General features: G+C 45.7%; 1 long non-coding RNA gene across 1 annotated transcript; it reads left to right on the top strand.

The window, feature by feature from the left end:
• Positions 1-339: 339 nt before the first annotated feature.
• Positions 340-1,250, top strand: LOC124030634. The gene is made up of 3 exons (XR_006838004.1): positions 340-854; positions 932-986; positions 1,138-1,250. It is a non-coding gene; the product is annotated as an uncharacterized LOC124030634 (long non-coding RNA).
• Positions 1,251-7,707: the final 6,457 nt, after the last annotated feature.

Here is a 7,707-nt window from a genome sequence, read left to right on the forward strand (position 1 = left end):
TCACAGCCATTACACTCTGTTTTAAAGTCACCATTGGCCTCATGGTGAAATCCTCCTTAGCGGCTTCCTTCTTCTCCGTCAACTGAGTTAGGAAGGACACCTGTATCTTTGTAGTGATTGGGTGTATTGATACACCATTCAAAAGTGTAATTAATAACTTCAACATGTTCAAAGGGATATTCAATGTCTGTTTATTTTTCCCCATCTACCATTAGGTGGCGTTTGCGAGGCATTGGAAAACCTCCCTGGTCTTTGTGGTTGAATCTGTGTTTGAAATTCACTGCTCGACTGAGGGACTATACAGATAATTGTATGCGTGGGGTACAGAGACTAGGTTGAAATGTTAAACACTATTGTACACATTGTGACTTGTTAAACAAATGTTTACTACTGAACTTATTTCGGCTTGCCATAACAAAGGAGTTGAATACTTATTGACTCAAGACATTTCAGCTTTTTTTAAATAATAATAATAATTTCAAAAACACCATTCCACTAGGAACAGTGGGTTAACTGCCTGACATTATACAAAATCTCAATTAGATCCATTTAAAATTCAGACTGTAATATAACAATGTGGGAAAAGGCAAGGGGTGTGAATACTGAAGGCACTATATATTATATAAACATCCTCCACTCCTGTCAAGGCAGTGAATATAATATGTGGATTGGTTTGATGCTTGCTAATTGGTGACGTTAATGCTCAGTAGTATTATCGCAGTGTGTTGTCTCTCTCTCTTCTCTGGTCAGTGTTCTCCGTGGCCTGATGCCTACATCAGCTCTCCCCAGACAGCTGGCCCCTCTTTCTCCTCTACACCGCTCTCCACATACACTGCCTCCTCTGTACCTGACAGGTAGGCCCGTGTGTGAGAGTAAGAAAATTCTGTGTGGACATAGTGAGATAATGCTGACTGTGACTGTTGTATTCCAGTGGCCCCTCGTCGCCCAATCACCAGACAGACCCTGTCAGCCAAGTCGTCACAGAGGTTAGTATACATCACACACACGGACGTGTCTCAAATCCTGTAAAAACTTCTCATTTAACAAAAGCCTCCAGTTTAGGTTGTATTTATGTTGAAATTCATTGTTATCCCCCCCAACACACCCTCTTCTCTTTCTCTATATCCCTCTCTCTAGCAGCTCAGTCCTACGGCTACCATCAAGGAGGCTCAGAAGTGGCTTGTCAAGAACCGCTTCAACACATATGCACGACTCTTCTCCCACTTCTCAGGTACACACACACTCTTCGTATTATGTAGGTTATTTTATAGGAGTTATTAAAGTGAACCTGTTGTAATGTCATCCAGAGGTGGCGCTCCTAGTGGCTGGGGACTTGAACTTCTTATGGCTGCAATCCCGTTAACAGGAGCGATATATGATAACAGCCAGTCAAAGTGTAGGGCACCATTTTCAAAACATCAAAAATCTCATAATTAAAATTCCTCAAACATACATGTATCTCATACCATTTTTAAAGCTATTGTTACGTTACATTTACTAGTTCCAAAAATGTGTCACAATAGCCGCCATGTTGACGTCAACATAAACAAGAAATTCATGATAAATATTCCCTTACCTTTGATGATCTACATCAGAAAGCACTCCAGGAATCCCAGGTCCACAATAAATGTTTGTTTTGTTAGATAATGTCCGTTATTTATGTCCAAATACCTTCTTTTGTTATCGCATTTGGTATACATATCCAAATGCTCATTCTAGTCAGCATTACGTTGGACAAAAACTTCAAAAAGTTATTTTACAGGTCGAAGAAACATTTCAAACTAAGTACAGAATCAATTATTAGGATGTTTTTAACATTTAGCTTCAATAAAGTTCCAACCGGAGTATTCCTATTTGTCTTCATGAGCAATGGAACGCAAGTGAATACCATGAGGAATGCGCGTGATCAGAAAATGGCTGACTGCCAGACATCTGATAGCAGAATCTATCATTCACTCCCACAACACCATATAAGTCTTATTAAAATTTATATTGATGGTTGACATCTAGTGGAACCCCAAAGCAGTGCAACATCATTAATATTTCAAGGGGATTTCATTGGGGACTCTGAATACATTTACATTTAAGTCATTTAGCAGACGCTCTTATCCAGAGCGACTTACAAATTGGATACATACAAAGCTCAGATTTCTAACTTCCTATTTTGATTTCTCCTAAAGGATTTTGCTTGCCATATGAGTTCTGTTATACTCAGACGACATTCAAACAGTTTTAGAAACCTTTGTGTTTTCTATCAATACTAATAATAATAATATGCATATATTAGCAACTGAGACCGAGGAGCATGCCATTTACTTTGGGCAACTTATTCATCCAAGCTACTCAATACTGCCCCCAGCCATAAGAAGTTAATGCAGGGTAACTTAAATCAGTTTTACCTAATTTCTATCAGCATGTTAAATGTGCAACCAGAGGAAAAAAATTCTAGACCACCTTCACTCCACACAGAGAGACGTGCAGAGCTCTCCCTGCCCTCCATTTGGCAAATCTGACCATAACTCTATCCTCCTGATTCCTGCTTACCAGCAAAAATGAAAGCAGGAAGCACCAGTGACTCAATCAATAAAAAAAGTGGTCATATGAAGCAGATGCTAAACTACAGGACTGTTTTGCTAGCACAGACTGGAATACGATGGCATTGAGGAGTACACATCAGTCATTGGCTTTATCAATAAGTGCATCGAGGATGTCGTCCCCACAGTGACAGTACGTACATACCCCAACCAGGATCAATTGATTACAGGCAACGTCTGCACTGAACTAAAGGGTAGAGCTGCCTCTTTGAAGGAGCGGGACTCTAACCTGGAAGCTTATAAGAAATTCCGCTATGCCCTCCGACGAACCATCAACCAGGCAATGCGTCAATACAGGACTAAGATCAAATTGTACTACACCGGCTCCGGCAGCTCGTCTGATGTGGCAGGGCTTGCAAACTATTACAGACTACAAAGGGAAGCACAGCCGAGAGCTGCCCAGTGACATAAGCCTACCAGGCAGGCCCAACAACTGCTCGCATCGAGGCAAGGAACACTGAAGCATGCAATGAGAGCATCGGCTGTTCCAGGCGACTGTGTGTGTGATCACGCTCTCCGCAGCCGACGTGAGTAAGACCTTTAAACAGGTCAACATTCACAAGGCCAAAGGGTCAGACTGATTACCAGGACGTGTACTCCGAGCATGCAATGACCAACTGGCAAGTGTCTTCACTGACATGTTCAACCTCTCCTTGTCTGTAATACCAACATGTTTCAAGCAGACCACCATAGTCCATGTGCCCAAGAACACAAAGGTAACCTGCCTAAATGTCTACCGACCTGTAGAACTCATGTCTGTAGCCATGAAATACTTTGAAAGGTTGGTCATGGCTCACATCAACACCGTTATCCCAGAAACCCTAGGACCCACTCCAATTTGCATACCGCCCCCAACAGATCCACAGATGATGCAATCTCTATTGCACTTCACATTGCCCTTTCCCACTTGGACAAAATAAACACCTATGTGAGAATTCTGTTCATTGACTACAGGTCAGTGTTCAACACCATATTCCCTCAAAGCTCATCACTAAGCTAAAGACCCTGGGACTAAACACTTCCCTCCAACTGGATCCTGGACTTCCTGACTGGCTACCCCCAGGTGGTAAGGGTGGGTAATAATCCATCCGCCATGCTGATCCTCAACACGGGGGTCCCTCAGGGTGCGTGCTCAGTCTCCTCCTGTACTCCTGATGACTGCACGACTCAACACCATCGTTAAGTTTGCAGGCGACACAACAAGCCTGATCACTGACAACAATGAGACTTCCTATAGGGAGGAAGTCAGAGACCTGACCGTGTGGTACAAGGACATCAACCTCTCCCTCAATGTAACCAAGACTAAGGAGATTATTGTGGACTACAGGAAAAGGAGGTCCGAGCACTCCCCCATTCTCATCGACGGGGCTATAGTGGAGCAGGTTGAGAGCTTCAAGTTCCTTGACATCCACAACACAAACGAACTAACGTGGTCCAAGCACACCAAGACAGTTGTGAACAGGGCATGACAAAACCTATTCCCCTCAGGAGACTGAAAAGATTTGGCATGCGCCCTGAGATCCTCTAATGGTTTTACAGCTGCACCATCGAGAGCATCCTGACGCATCACTGCCTGGTATGGCAACTCTAGTGCGTACTGCCAAGTACATCACTGGGGCCAAGCTTCCTGCCATCCAGGACCTCTATACCAGGCGGTGTCAGAGGAAGGCCCTAAAAATGGTCAGACTCCAGCCTACCTAGTCAGACTGTTCTCTCTGCTACCGCATGGTAAGCAGTACCGGAGCGCCAAGTCTAGGTCCAATAGGCTTCTAAACATATTCTACCCCCAAGCCATAAGACTCCCAGACTATTTGCATCCCCCCCCACACTGCTACTACTTTCTGTTAACTTCCGGCGCCGACTGAGATGGCCGCCTCGCTTCGCGTTCCTAGGAAACTATGCAGTTTTTTGTTTTTTTACGTGTTATTTCTTACATTAGTACCCCAGGTCATCTTAGGTTTCATTACATACAGTCGAGAAGAACTACTGAATATAAGATCAGCGTCAACTCACCATCAGTACGACCAAGAATATGTTTTCCGCGACGCCGAATCCCGTTCTGCCTTACAAACAGGACAACGGAATGGATCGCATGCAGCGACCCAAGGAAACGACTCCGAAAAAGAGGAAACGGCGGTGTTCTGGTCAGACTCCGAAAAAGGGCACATCGCGCACCACTTCCAGTATTCTTCTTGCCAATGTCCAGTCTCTCGACAACAAGGTTGATGAAATCCGAGCAAGGGTGGCATTCCAGAGGGACATCAGAGACTGCAACGTTCTTTGCTTTACGGAGACATGGCTTACTGGGAAAACGCTATCGGGCGGTGCAGCCAACGGGTTTCTCCACGCATCGCGCCGACAGAAACAAACATCTCTCTGGTAAGAAGAGTGGCGGGGGCGTATGCCTCATGACTAACGGGACATGGTGTGATGAAGGAAACATACAGGAACTCAAATCCTTCTGTTCACCTGATTTAGAATTCCTCACAATCAAATGTAGACCGCATTATCTTCCAAGAGAATTCTCTTCGATTATAATCACAGCTGTATATATCCCCCCCAAGCAGACACATCGATGGCTCTGAACGAACTTTATTTAACTCTTTGCAAACTGGAAAACATTTATCCGGAGGCTGCATTCATTGTAGCTGGGGATTTTAACAAAGCCAATCTGAAAACAAGACTCCCTAAATTTTATCAGCATATCGATTGCGCAACCAGGGGTGGTAAAACCTTGGATCATTGTTACTCTAACTTCCGCGACGCATATAAGGCCCTGCCCCCCCCCTTTCGGGAAAGCTGACCACGACTCCATTTTGCTGATCCTGCCTACAGGCAGAAATTAAAACAAGAGGCTCCCACGCTGAGGTCTGTCCAACGCTGGTCAGACCAAGCTGACTCTACACTCCAAGACTGCTTCCATCACGTGGACTGGGACATGTTTCGTATTGCGTCAGATGGGAATATTGACGAATACGCTGATTCGGTGTGCGAGTTCATTAGAACGTGCGTCGAAGATGTCGTTCCCATAGCAACGATAAAAACATTCCCTAACCAGAAACCGTGGATTGATGGCAGCATTCGCGTGAAACTGAAAGCGCGAACCACTGCTTTTAATCAGGGCAAGGGGTCTGGCAACATGACTGAATACAAACAGTGCAGCTATTCCCTCCGTAAGGCTATTAAACAAGCTAAGCGTCAGTACAGAGACAAAGTGGAATCTCAATTCAATGGCTCAGACACAAGAGGCATGTGGCAGGGTCTAGAGTCAATCACGGACTACAAGATTAAATCCAGCCCAGTCACGGACCAGGATGTCTTGCTCCCAGGCAGACTAAATAACTTTTTTGCCCGCTTTGAGGACAATACAGTGCCACTGACACGGCCTGCAACGGAAACATGCGGTCTCTCCTTCACTGCAGCCGAGGTGAGTAAGACATTTAAACGTGTTAACCCTCGCAAGGCTGCAGGCCCAGACGGCATCCCCAGCCGCGCCCTCAGAGCATGCGCAGACCAGCTGGCCGGTGTGTTTACGGACATATTCAATCAATCCCTATACCAGTCTGCTGTTCCCACATGCTTCAAGAGGCCGCCATTGTTCCTGTTCCCAAGAAAGCTAAGGTAACTGAGCTAAACGACTACCGCCCCGTAGCACTCACTTCCGTCATCATGAAGTGCTTTGAGAGACTAGTCAAGGACCATATCACCTCCACCCTACCTGACACCCTAGACCCACTCCAATTTGCTTACCGCCCAAATAGGTCCACAGACGATGCAATCTCAACCACACTGCACACTGCCCTAACCCACCTGGACAAGAGGAATACCTATGTGAGAATGCTGTTCATCGACTACAGCTCGGCATTCAACACCATAGTACCCTCCAAGCTCGTCATCAAGCTCGAGACCCTGGGTCTCGACCCGCCCTGTGCAACTGGGTACTGGACTTCCTGACGGGCCGCCCCCAGGTGGTGAGGGTAGGCAACAACATCTCCTCCCGCTGATCCTCAACACGGGGGCCCCACAAGGGTGCGTTCTGAGCCCTCTCCTGTACTCCCTGTTCACCCACGACTGCGTGGCCACGCACGCCTCCAACTCAATCATCAAGTTTGCGGACTGACACAACAGTGGTAGGCTTGATTACCAACAACGACGAGACGGCCTACAGGGAGGAGGTGAGGGCCCTTGGAGTGTGGTGTCAGGAAAATAACCTCACACTCAACGTCAACAAAACTAAGGAGATGATTGTGGACTTCAGGAAACAGCAGAGGGAACACCCCCTATCCACATCGATGGAACAGTAGTGGAGAGGGTAGCTAGTTTTAAGTTCCCTCGGCATACACATCACAGACAAACTGAATTGGTCCACTCACACTGACAGCGTCGTGAAGAAGGCGCAGCAGCGCCTATTCAACCTCAGGAGGCTGAAGAAAGTCGGCTTGTCACCAAAAGCACTCACAAACTTCTACAGATGCACAATCGAGAGCATCCTGGCGGGCTGTATCACCGCCTGGTACGGCAACTGCTCCGCCCTCAACCATAAGGCTCTCCAGAGGGTAGTGAGGACTGCACAACGCATCACCGGGGCAAACTACCTGCCCTCCAGGACACCTACACCACCCGTTGTTACAGGAAGGCCATAAAGATCATCAAGGACATCAACCACCGAACCACTGCCTTGATGTAAATATATCACTAGCCACTTTAAACAATGCTACCTTATATAATGTTACTTACCCTACATTATTCATCTCATATGCATATGTATATACTGTACTCTACATCATCGACTGCATCCTTATGTAACACATGTATCACTAGCCACTTTAACTATGCCACTTTGTTTACTTTGTCTACACACTCATCTCATATGTATATACTGTACTCGATACCATCTACTGTATGCTGCTCTGTACCATCACTCATTCATATATCCTTATGTACATGTTCCTTATCCCCTTACACTGTGTATAAGACAGTAGTTTTGGAATTGTTAGTTAGATTACTTGTTGGTTATCACTGCATTGTCGGAACTAGAAGCACAAGCATTTCGCTACACTCGCATTAACATCTGCTAACCATGTGTATGTGACAAATAAAATTTGATTTGATT

Source organism: Oncorhynchus gorbuscha, unplaced genomic scaffold (assembly GCF_021184085.1).
Source record: "Oncorhynchus gorbuscha isolate QuinsamMale2020 ecotype Even-year unplaced genomic scaffold, OgorEven_v1.0 Un_scaffold_13278, whole genome shotgun sequence".
In the NCBI taxonomy this organism is placed as follows: Eukaryota; Metazoa; Chordata; class Actinopteri; order Salmoniformes; family Salmonidae; genus Oncorhynchus; species Oncorhynchus gorbuscha.